The sequence below is a fragment of the Melanotaenia boesemani genome, chromosome 9 (genome assembly GCF_017639745.1).
Source record: "Melanotaenia boesemani isolate fMelBoe1 chromosome 9, fMelBoe1.pri, whole genome shotgun sequence".
Taxonomy (NCBI): Eukaryota; Metazoa; Chordata; class Actinopteri; order Atheriniformes; family Melanotaeniidae; genus Melanotaenia; species Melanotaenia boesemani.
This window is the reverse complement of record NC_055690.1, coordinates 19,428,771-19,441,738: the sequence shown is the minus strand read 5'-3', so window position 1 is coordinate 19,441,738 and position 12,968 is coordinate 19,428,771. Positions and strand designations below refer to the sequence as shown.

The 12,968-nt window shown below is 38.8% G+C and overlaps 1 protein-coding gene across 1 annotated transcript in view; it reads right to left on the bottom strand.

Annotated features, from left to right (window-relative positions):
- The window catches only part of sipa1l3 (signal-induced proliferation-associated 1 like 3), a 62,725-nt gene extending 50,340 nt beyond the window's left edge, over positions 1 to 12,385 (bottom strand). Inside the window, exon 1 of the mRNA XM_041994578.1 lies at positions 12,269 to 12,385. The gene's annotated coding sequence lies outside the window, so the exon portion shown is untranslated. The remainder of the gene's footprint in view (positions 1 to 12,268) is intronic.
- Between the last annotated feature and the right edge of the window lie 583 nt (positions 12,386 to 12,968).

The window sequence follows — 12,968 nt, the reverse complement described above, 5'->3', positions numbered from 1 at the left end:
ACAAGCTACAACAATTTGTTTCCTTTCCTCTCTTTGCTTGTTTTCAGCTATAGCTTTACTTCAGGGTGTGGTCCTACAGCTGAGCGTGCACTTACTCACGCACCCACACTGAGCAGCACATGTGCTCACAAAGGCATACTTGTTGTCCAGTCAAAGTAAGACTGAGCATGGTATAGTGTGGGTTGAAAACATTTCACTAATGGCAAAAAAAAGCAGGACAGGAGCTGAAGGGATGAAAGGAGATCCATTACATTATATATAATTTAGGCAGTATGTATAATGTGTTCTTTTTTTGACAATACTGTCTGTAAAGGTTTGCTTGCAGGATAAAGTTTCATGTTCACCAAATAATAATATTGTGGTGGTAATATTTGCATTTAATTTTGATCACAAAAATGGGGAGCGGTTCACACAATGTTGAAATATTTTTTTGTAAACTGTATAGGGTGGGAAAGAGGAAAAAAAAAACACACTGGAGGTTTCCCATGGGACTGCCAATATTCTAGTCAAATTCAGACATGGGAACCACTGAAAAAACACAACTCTCTACAGACAACTATGCATTTAAGTGTGTATATCTGCATCGGGGTGGGGGTTCTGGAGAAGTTACATAGCAGAAATGTCTTTGATGAATACAGCCATGTGTGTGTTGAGGTGTTTTGAGCTGAAAGCAGCAGAGTTCATGTCTGGGAGAAGGAAAAGAGCTGGGACGTTGCCTAAGTGCATTTCTCAGACAGATGAGGAGCGAGGCGACAGCAGTGTTTAGCTTCAGGCAACAAAATGGGTCAAGGACAGGTGATAACAGTGGCCTTCCTCACACACACAGTGACCAGGTAGAGGAACCACAGAGACAAAATATTTTCTTTCCTCTCTTCAGTTTGAAAGCTTTTTGTGTTATTTTTCTAAGTCATACTTATTTATGCAGGGGGACATCCGCTCCATATACACACCCTCTCCAGAGACAAACTACACAAGAGACTATGCATTTCCTCCATAGATTCACACACAGACTCCTCATTCCCTCTCCAAGGCTCTCGCCTCTCTCTAGGTAATGTTTTGTCATACACACCGTTTTCTCATTGTAGTTCAATTGTTTTGTTTTCTTTCTTTCCTTCTTTCTTTCTTTCAGTCATTATTATTTCTCTGATAAAACCTCACCCGACACACAGAAATAGACAGTTGTTTAATCAAAGCTTAGCTGCTGACGTCATGGAAGAAACTGAAAGAAAAGGGAGAACAAAAATCAAGGTGAAAGATGAGAAGAAAACATGAGATTTGTTTGAAATACACCCCACATATACAGGCTCACATATACAGGCTCTCTTCTTGCAACAGAAGTCCCTTTCAGCCTTTCCTTGTATTTGTCTTCTCCCTCCTCCCCTGTCAAGTTATTTCTCTCCCTGTGAGTTATCAGCTCATCCGTCTCCTCCTCTCCCACGATGATAACATCCTTTAAGGTTGTGTAGGAACACCCAAACTTTTCTCACTTCCTTCTCCCCACCACCACTTCTGGCCTACTCCTATGAACAGTTAAAAAGACTTGCTGTATACAATCTAGGCATGAAACATATGGAGAGTTGCACAAAATGTTCAGTATTTCCCCTACCTCTTCCGAGACCCACCGCCCCCAATTGAAGGTCATGTTAACTTATTTATGCATAGTGGAATATAAAACACAAATCTAATTATAACTGATCAAAAGTTAGTTAAGAAAAAGCTTCAAATCTCAGCTGACTGGTTGTTTTTATTAAGAAGAGAACAGTTACTAAACTCTAGCATTGGCTAAAACAACGCTAAAAGCATTATTATAGCACAAGCTGTAAAGTTCAGCAGACGTATGTGCATAAGAGTTTTGCGGGTAAAGCTCCAAATGAGAAAACGGTATCAAATTTTATTTATCACTGATCATATTGTCATTGGAACTAGTTTCAGTGTTATTGCAAGTTTTCCTGGTATTGTGCAGCCCTACTGTGACTGCACTTGCTGTTCAAATACATGCAGAACAACATTTTTGGCAGACTTGAATGGCATACCGTTCAGCAGCCAACTGCGAAAGACGATGTAATAATTGTCATGGTAAAATCCCTGTGAAATAACATTGATAATTCATATTCACTATAAGCAGCTTTGCAAGGAGCTGATGTCTCATAGGCAGTTAAAGACATGGTTTTATAATTTCCTAGTTTCCTACTAAAATTTACAACACTGATCAACTGTGATTAACAAGCAGAGGTGTGGAAAGTCTTCAGTTCAAAAATGTGATGTGAACAGTTCTGCATCAGTAATGCAGCAATTCAACATAAGAGTTACAATAAAGAGTTACCTACATAAAATTATAGCAAATGACATGAGAATGTACAAGCAGAGGTGTAATGTCTCACAGTCATGAAAATGTGCGGTCTGTCCTGCTAACTCTTGTCAAGACATTAGGTTGTCAACATGTTGGGTTCAACTGCGATAACGGCACTCAAGAGCCACACAAAAGCCCAGGGGCCTCATATAATCCATGCAAATGTGAGTAGCCAGTCTCCATACACAGGCCTGCATGTATAAAAATGAATGTGACATGAGAGTGCTCAGGCGGAGCCACAAAGTCTCAAACTGTTGTGAAAATGTGCGTCCATCCCACAAACTCTTGTCTGGCTCCTGTAAGCTGCCAGTAGCAAATTACAAAAGCACTGCCTCTTCACAGATGTCAAAATTATTTTTCCACTTCAGTTACTGTGCTGTCTATAAAAAACATTATAATGCACGCATTCATAATTAACAATACCTGTTAACTTTAAGTCTTATTGCGTCAATGCACAGAAAATCTACTAAATATAACCTCCCACAGTTGATTAGCTGCCTCATTTTGCCACATCCACAACACTGACAGACAGTAAACTGGGCAGCTTTCTCTCTCTTTTTTTTTTTTGTTGACATATTATGTAAGGGTCTAGCATTGTTGCTGAAGAGACGAAGACTAGAGCCCCGTTACAAATGGAGTTAAGTGGACGTGGTGCTAAAAATTAAAACAGCCAAAAAAATCTTCTGTCTCCGACTACACCATTACTCTATAATTTAATGTTTAATTTTTTCTTACACAGGCTAGAATTGATCATTTCATTGGGATCCCAACATTTCTGACGACTGTACCTGCAACCATATACAGTTGGGCCTTGAGGCACATCAGACCCTTGCAGGATAAAACAGCCAGATGTCACACACAAATGGCAGACAAATGGTGTTACATGTCTAGCCTGGATCTGGTGGCTGGTCAGCCACTGCAGCAGGCACAGCGAGTATTAATCTCTTTACCCCGGATCTTCCCCAGATGAAGATGGTAAGTTGACTACAGACCACCAGTTAAAAATAAAGTTCCAATAGGCTAACTTAGGAAATACAGACTGGAATAATTAATTTAGCATAAAAACACTCTCACTTGTGTTAACAGCGCTTTATTAACATCTGCCAAAATAAAATGATATAACAGCATGAACCCACTACCACATGATAAGCGGGGTTCTAGTCAAAACCTGCTGCATATCGTGTGATGTCATTCATACGCGACATTGTAATATTTACATTCAACAGTCCACATATCAAGTGTTATAAATAACGACGTTACTAATGGCATTCCTTTGTCAGTAAAGAGTAAACTCATTGATTACTCTTCCCATCATTATAACGCTGTTACTGTTACTGCCGAAAATGTGGCACATTACTACAACTGAAGCTGTTTTTTCATCCAACAATCTTGATCTCTAGCCAAGGGGCATGTAGTTTTTTGTTTTTACTTTGTCTTCTGTCAGCTGAGTCAGTTCGCATCCTGATTGGCTTTTGTTTCGGTACTTGTGACATTACACACTGTGCGTGCTTGGCTTGGAGCACCCCACACACTATAGGATTTGTAGTTGCAAATATTGAACATGTTCATTATCTACAATCTCTCCTTTTGAGGACCTCCGAGCGGATTGGATTGGACAAAATCACTCTTAATGCACCCCACACCACAGGAAAATCTCAATGTCGTTTTCAAACATGTCATTAGAGCAGAGAAAGTTTGCTGTAAGAAAGTGCCTGTTTAGCAGCAGATGTACTGTTTTTGCTGCCGGTTTCCTCTGGTTGCAAGCCAAGTCCCATGTGTGCCTTTACACTGCTATGTAAAGTGAAGGGGGTTAACCACCTTCGGCCTAGCTCCTGAACACTGTAGGCCCAGGATTAAATACCAACCTGGGGCACTTTGCTACATGTCACCCCCTCTCTTTCTGCGTCCTTCTTCTGTCAAATTACTGTACAGCCACTTACTTACTTAATAACTTAGACAGACAGACAGACAGACAGACAGACAGACAGACAGACAGACAGATAGATATTTTCTGCACTGCTCTGTCTCACCAACATCATAAATGCATTAGCATTCCATATCCTCTCTGAGCAGTGCAGACCAAATTAACCTTTGTGGAAATAGCCCACTAAATAACCGACATCCCACTATCAAATCTGATTTGGAAATGAGCAGGGAAAAAATGTATGTTTTGGTACAGTAACATATTAAATTAGGACAAGAGGCATGCATGGAATGACCACATGCTTGACTCAATTAGCATTAAAACAGTGACTCCACTGTGAGCAGCAATAGCTTGACATGTCAGTTGTGAAAAGATAAAGGGGTAAGACAGTATGCATGTATTATTGCCTCCATGTATGTCCAGTGTATACATAAGGATGACTCCTGTCCAGAAATAAAAAAAAAAACGGAAACAAAAAATGAAAGATTTACTTTTTATACACTTAGAAAGGAAAGTTAAATCTATTTAAAAGATTACTCAAGCCCCTAGAAGCAAAGCATCAAGCAGTTACAGAATAATGGGAAAACGAGCAAATGTATCCAAGTTTCCAAGTGATGTCTGGTGTTACACCCTTTTTTCCAACATGCTGTTTGAAACAGTGTGGTTCCTGTCTGAAAAGTAGCAGCAACAAAATCTTAAACTATCCCAACAATGCACAGGCAAAGAAAATCCCCAGGACATCAGCCGCACGTCAGTGACAAACTTTTAACATTTTTCTGAGCATGAAAGGAATGCTTTTACTCATGTCCTGTGAGCTGGCCATTTGTCTTAGTAAAAAATCTCCTCCACACTGTAAGGCCACTTCTCTTCCTAATGCGTAATGTCTGATTCACACCAACACTCATATCTGCAATACTGGCAACACAGCACACACTCACTTCCTGTCCAGCAGCTTGACTCCAGATAAGCAGCACAGAGACAGAGAAGGAGCATACAAAGACATAAAATATTACTGAAATTTCTTTAAGTTACAGTGACAAGAATATGAGTATATAACACATAACAGAAAAAGGACTCAAATGTTGTCAAACATTGCTATTACAATAAAGACCCAACTTGCTATTTAGAAGGATAGCAGCTGGATCATTTGTTGATTTACTGTTTCTGACCACATTGATATGAGAGGCTTTAATACTTCCTAACTCATATTCACCCTTAGTTGCTATTATAAAACATTTTCACTTCAAGTAAAATACTGTATGGGCCCTAATATGGATTTTTGTGCACTTTTCGATGCCTTAAATGTTGCTAAAAACAATTATATGGCATGTGGTACTGATATCCACACAAACACAGTCATCAGGGAGTCTCATCCACCTGGCATTCTTGACATATTTTTCTAAAACACAGCAATTTCCACAGTGTACTTTTGGGCTCAACTCACAGAAGTTCCCAAACAGCCTCTCTTGCAGAATATTTTCTGACTGAAGAATATGTGTGCTCAACAACTGTGAAAAAGTCCACTGTCCACATTATTTCTTTGAAATCTCTGTTATGCATGTATGAAAACAGATTACTGTATTTTGGTATAAAAAATGGATTACCTATAGCTCGGGAACTTTATGATTATTTACTGTGAAACAAAGTAAAATAGATTGCAAGTGAACTTAGGACATGACAGTTTTCTGATGGTCAAGCTCATGTGTTTGTGGGGCACAAAAAGTCAATTTACTCCTCGTCACTACATAAAAACCAGATGGAGAATGAATCAGCTGTTTCTTTATCCTGTCATAAAGGATTTCCTGCTTCCACAATGTTTCTGTCTTGCAAGTGTATGATAGAGCTCTTTGTTGAGACTTGAACACACACACCACCTGTCATTCCCATGTGTGAAACCTCAGTTGGGGACAAATATGAAGCAGGTGTAACAACATGCACTTCCCCTTAAAACACCACACAAATCCATCTTCCAGGACACAAAACAAGTTAGTAGAATAAAGACATTATGGAGAAAGGTGGCAGCTGTCTCTTTCAGCTCATTGACAATCCATATTAATGGATGCTTATCTGAATTCTTTACGAGGTTTTAGAACAAAGCCTGTTCCCTGGAGATACAACACTTAATATAACTTAATTTGTGCGTCAACAGTGAAGCATCATCAGTGCTTTAAGAAAGCTGTATATATGGTGCCTTAATGCTATGAAGATGAGTATATTTTAGTATTGCTCAGGGATAGCAGCCAGTTACTGCAACTATGACTTCTCCTAAAAGCTGTGGATTTATTGTGAAACATCAAAAATAATTTTAAAAAAGTCAAATCTGCTTTTACTACAGCCAGTCATAGAAACTCTCATGTGTTACACAGATCTACTCAATTTCAAGTATAAGCTTGTTGTTTCAGTGAACATCTATTGTTATTATCTGTTCAGTGGCCTTCACTTAAACTGCTAAATGGACAGCCATAAACAAGCTTGAGTAAATCACTCTATGTACAGCACATTGTCAGGGTGTCTAAAAGCTTTGCAGACAGTGTATCTGCTTTAATCCCGTCAAAAGCTTAGTGATAAGTCCTATAACACTGTTAAAGTGTTTTGTGGATGAACAGTAAGGTGGCTTCTCTCACTCTCTCCCTCTGCAACCATCACTGACTGCTGGGAGAAAACTGACCAACCTGTGGCAGGAAAGGCTGCCTCAACATCTGTGTTTATCCTCGAGCTAAAACCAACAGGCTATATTTACCCCGGTCAAACATTTCCAGCACAGAGGAGTCAAGAGAAGAAAGATGCAGCCTTAGCCCTAGCCAATGATATCACTATGTGTCTTTTCTTTCTGATAGCCAAAGAGGACCAGCCAAGTACAATCATATTTCAGACATTTTTATGTAGGACTGTGGTTGTGAGATTCAGTCATTTGCCTGTGAATTTAACACTTTGAGGGAATTTGATCTGAGGGAGTGAGAAAAATAAAAGGTGGGCAGGCTTGAAAGATCAACTGCCTACCTAGCAAATGCTTTATAGCAGCTCAGGAGGCTATAAAGCACAGACTCATTTCAGAAAACATGGTGTCACTTTCTGTAAATCTCTGACCTCTTGACACCGTCATGCATCCTGACTTATGGATAAGACCCTCAGGGGAGAAAATTTCATCAAAAGAAGTGGGGGAAGGGACAACAATGCTGATTATATAATTCATTCCATCTTAAATTTTGAGCCTGCCACCTGACTAACACACAGGGCTTAAATCTACTAACCTTACATTTGATTTGTGTTTTAAATTGAAGTAAACACAAACTGGCATAAACACACAGATGCTAGGTAAATTATCCATATTATCTGTTACATAGATTTTAACATATTATTATAGTGTCATGCACATCCTTACTAAACCAGTGTTACATAAAAATGCACTGCCTTACATAATTACCAAATAAAATGTAGTTGGGTTTCTGTTCTCGCTACACAGACTTTGCTTTCGCCCACACAATGTGTTCTGTTTCTGCTCCCTTTGGCTGCACTATTAGACCAAAAAAAAAAAAAGTTCAACATCAGCATAAAATAATGTTTTCTATGCTGTGTCTAGAGCCTTTGTAAATTACAGCACTGTAGCTACATTATAATTGAGTAAAGTGAATTAAATCTAATCCTGGAAAATCATTTCTTTCTGTAAAACAGATTTTAGTCCAATCTTCCACAACACTACTACTGCATTTCTTTACAAGGTGATTCAAAATTTCTCCAGTTTTTACTGCTACTACACTTCTAAAAAAGCTAGATTCCTTTTCCTGTCTTAAATAATTCATTAAATGCTGTAGTGAATGGTTTTAATGTGCCTCTGTGACAACAATGACTTAAAAATAAGGACTGCCTGGTCACCTACAGCAGGGTGGAAGTAGACGGCAGTTAAAAAAAAAAATCATAACAGAAAACCAACACTGTAATAAAACTATAATCCAACAGAAACACTTGTTTATTAACCTGTCAGTTGATTTTCTAACTGCAATTCTGTCCCAGTTGGGAGGGGCTATAATGACAGGTGTGTTGAGCTCTATTCACAGTAACTGCCAATACGGGTTTAACCTGCATCACGTTGTTGGTTTAGATGAATGATGATGACCAGGAACAAGTAATAAACAAAGCAGTTTAATAACACCTCAGTTGGATGTCACGAGCCTGCAGCATAGCAGGTCACAATAAGTTTAAGACTATGTTACATGCTCATTTGTTTAAAACACACACTTAAGCTTGTGTGTACTTTTTTTCTGTGTTTGAACTGACCATGACACAGACCAGATGGTATTCATGGTCTAACGGTTTGCTCTCCTTCACTGTGACCTATTAGGATAAATCCAGCGATCGTGATGGATGCTGTGCATTCGTGTGTATTTTTCCAAACTCAGAAAAAACACCTTTTTTTTCCCCTTCTTTTTTTCTTGTTAACTTTTACTTAACTAAGATGCCTTACAGGATTAAATAGAAACCTGGCAACAGATTTTGTGTTCTAAATTCACAAAATATAGTCTTAGTGGTCAGGAAACCAGAAGCTCATTAATGAAAAAAAGCCTTTGTTACTTTAAAAAGTATCACATGAGACAATCCAGGTAAAACTATGTTGTTTATTCAAAAGATGGCCAAGATTATAATTCTGTGAGTAAGTACCATAAAACTGTTGTGAAGCATAAATATGAAATATAAAAAGACAACTGATGAGCCACATCTGCCAAGATATGATGTGGTGATTCAAAGCCATGTTTACAGGCTAAAATCGCTCAGGTGGCTCACATTCAACTCCCTTTGAAGACAGTCTTCTTTGTTCCTGCAGCTGCTTGCAATGAAACACCAAACTATGTAGCAGAAAATATGAGATGTTCAGACTGATCTAAGACTTTAAGCGATTGTTATCTGGCACAAGTGGAGCCAACTACAAGCTCAGTGATGATGGTGCTTTACCATAATCTGAAATGGGTCAAAAATTTGGAAATAGCACGAATGGTGTGATAATCCTGTAAGAAGGCCAAAAAAAAACATGAATACACAACTGGATCTGACAAGAATTTCCAAAATAATGCAATATAACATGTTTTTGAATAAATCTAAAGCACATAAAATAAATGCAAGCCCCCTTACAGATTGCCCTACAAGTTTGGATTGGAAAGGTGAGGTAAAAACATATTATGAGCAAAAAAAAAAACAAAATGTTGTGTTAATATGTTATTTGCTTAAACTGAGTACGTGAAGAGATCAAAGTGCAAAATATATCTTGTATTTTGTTGTCAGTGGTATGCAATTAGAATTATAAATGACTGATTTTGATTCAGTGACACAATTTATCTAACTTCTAAAAAGTCTAATAAAGTCTGTTAATGTAAACCCAGATCTAATATCAAACTATGCTGATTTTTTTCTTATAATTAAAAACTAAAATCTGAGAATGAAACATGAAAACATTGCTAAGAATATTAAAAATCAACCTTTACTGACAACGGCAATTATTGATTTTCATTTTTTTTAATTCCTGTTATTGCCGGCACATTGCCAAGGAACAAACCTTATAGATCTTTCTATGGACAAGATTTTAAATATCACGCTACAAAAACCATATGCACTGGTTTAAATATTGCCATTATGCCAAGACTGAGCAAATTTACCAGAATAGTCATCTTTTGTGTTATACCAAACACCTGTGACAAAACCAAGGCACATGTTACAACACAAATTTGACAGCTAAATGTGGAGACACCTAAGCTTAGTATATGGCAGGAGTACTCAGTTCAGCCCTACAAGGGCTGCAGTCCTGCAGGTTTTCAATGAAACCCTGCTCCAACACACCTGACTCAAATTAAATGGATCCAACAGCCTATGAAGTTCTGCACAATGAAACATTATTTTGAGTCAGGTGTTTTGGAGCAGGGATACATTGAAACCCTGCAGGATTGTGGCCCTCATGGAACTGAATTGAGTAGCCCTGGTATATGGTTTTGGTTTAAATCAACCCACAGCCCGAAGAAACGCAGACCCAAGTGACTTACACTGTTGTATTTATTAAACAGTGTGCCCTCAGTATTTCTATAGCATTGTTTCAAACAATGATGACTGAAAACAGAAGTTATGGGATGTAACTTGGGGAAACTAATAAATATTGTACCACAATCTCGTCTACTGAAATTACTGCAACATAGAGGGCAGGCTTTGTAGGCAAGTGTCAGAGACTTAATATGAATTGGCAGAGCTTTGAAAAAGAGAATAGTTTATAGCAGCACAGACAGAATACTAATTACTCCACTTAAATTAAGAGCAAGCCTGATACAATTACAGCCTTCTACACCTTGTATTTTTGTTTCACAAAGACATTATATTTAAGCAGGGGTAGCATGCTATGTATGTACTCTTTACCAAATTGATCGCTGACATTTGTTGCCATGACATCAAGCTAAATTTCAACAGAGGTCTTTGACTAACTATGATATGAGCTTCATGGCAACAATGATGATTCTGCATTGAGTTAACATAAAAAAACTAGAAGTTAACTAAGATGGACACAAAACTTTTAATCACTCACTAAAGCATGATATGGAGCCTGTAAAAACATTGGAGTAACAGACTTGACAAGTTCCAACTCCATGTATAGCTAGTTTGTTTTGCTGATAATATTCTTAAACGTCCATAGAGGAAATTTAAATTTCGTAAAAGAAACTAAACATTTAGCGTAGAAAGGCTGAATCCTGCAGTCTGCTGCACAGCCTGAGATCAAAGGGCACTGAATTTGCAATGCATAGAGCCAGGTCATTATGACCCAATATTAAGTTTTCAACTGAGAACTTTACTGGCAGTATTCACAACTGATTTCCATCCATAGTGAACAGGAAACGTAGGTTGGTCCCGTTGTATACAAACACTGAACTGTGCTGACACAGATGGGTGACGATATACAAGTTGACACTTAAACATCATTGTTAGGTTTTTCGGGTAATTATTATTCCATTAGTTCCAGATGGTAAGCAACCAGAGCAAATTATGTTTAAAAAACATTGTGCACGCTGCCATGCTCTGCCGCTCTAACAGATCCATCATTTTGATACCCAACGTGTCATATCCTGAGGGTTGGGGAATAGAGCAGCAACACGGGGGATCTCAGTGAAAGGGAAACGACACGCCGAGGCATTATCACCTCCTATTCAATGTACACACTCGACTGCACAAATGCATACAAGTGCAAGCTTGCACATATACAATGCGTTTGCAAATCCTGCTCACAGTGCACACGTCTTCTGACAGGTGACCAGTTCTTGCATGGCCACACACGCAAGAGCTTATCCAAGCCTCCTTTTACTACCATATATAAAACGTGTTGCACACAATTTCATGACAACTCTTTGCCATTCACAACATCACCCCTCTCAAAAATAACTATTTAGCCTAAACATTTATTTCATGCGGCAGAAAAAGCTCCTGCCAAGACAACTTCCGATTGCACCACAACTACTCGAAATTCAAAGCTCGTCCAGGCTAACTAGCTGACTAGCCTTGCTACTAAACAAAGCTCCCATTGTCTGGAACTTGTAGTTTTGCCGTTTTGTCTGGGCCCTCACAACTATTATTAACTCAGGTACAAAAAACTACAAATTTGAAGTCTGCAGGACCGCATGAGCATGCGCACTGGAAACTTAACGATCAGGAAGGTTGTAGAATATTTTATAGTACATCAAATTTAGCTCGAAGCGGTATTTTTGAGGCTGTTTGCGAACTGTGCCTAATAGCTGAAAGTGGAAGGCGAGCACGAAGCCGGCGCAAATGGCTTCAGGAGGGACTGAGACGAACGGCTGAGTCGTAGTAAAGATGCGGCTCTCTCCACTGACTGAAGTTGGTCGGCTTGGCTTCTTCGGTGTTTTCCTTGGTCGCTAACGTTTAGTTCACTCGTCACTTTTCAGCGCTTCTGAATATCCAAACCTCTTCAGTATGAAACTGACCAGAGAAAACCAAAACTGAACAAACCTTACCTAAAGCTGCTTCGGTGTTTGTGCTACTCCGTTAGCAGAGTTCCCCACACATTAAAGAAACAACCGCTGCTTGACCGTCGGTCTGCTGCCTGTTCACTGAGCGAGATGTTGCCAAGAATGCTCAACCGAAACCACGGCAGAACTGCGCCCGTAGTGCAACTGCGCCTGCGCGGCCCCAACTGGTGCAGCACACCAGGAGCAGTACACTACTGCCACTATGGACACACGTGGAGTTGTTATGGAGTGGTAACAGTAAGCTCCAGCTCTACATCTAAAAAAAAAATATGAGATTATCTTGAAAAAGTCTATATTTCTTGTCATTCTAATTTCACAAAGTGAAACCCATTTATTATATAAATTCATGACACAGACTGAAACATTTCAAGCCTTTGTTTCTTAAAATTGTGACAATTATGGCTTACAGATAATGAAAACTGAAAATTCAATGTCTCTGAAAAATTAAAATATAATAAAAAATTCAATGCATATTCCAAATTCATTGTGTCACACCTTAATCAGCTAATTACCTCAAAACACCTGCAGAGGTTTCCTGAGCCTTCAAATCAGTCTGGGTCATTAGACTGCGCAATCATGGGCAAGACTCCTGACTGGACAGATGTCCAGAAGACATTGACACATTCCACAAGGAGGGTAAGCCACAAAAGTTTAAATTTTACATTCTTGGTGTCAAGCCACTCAT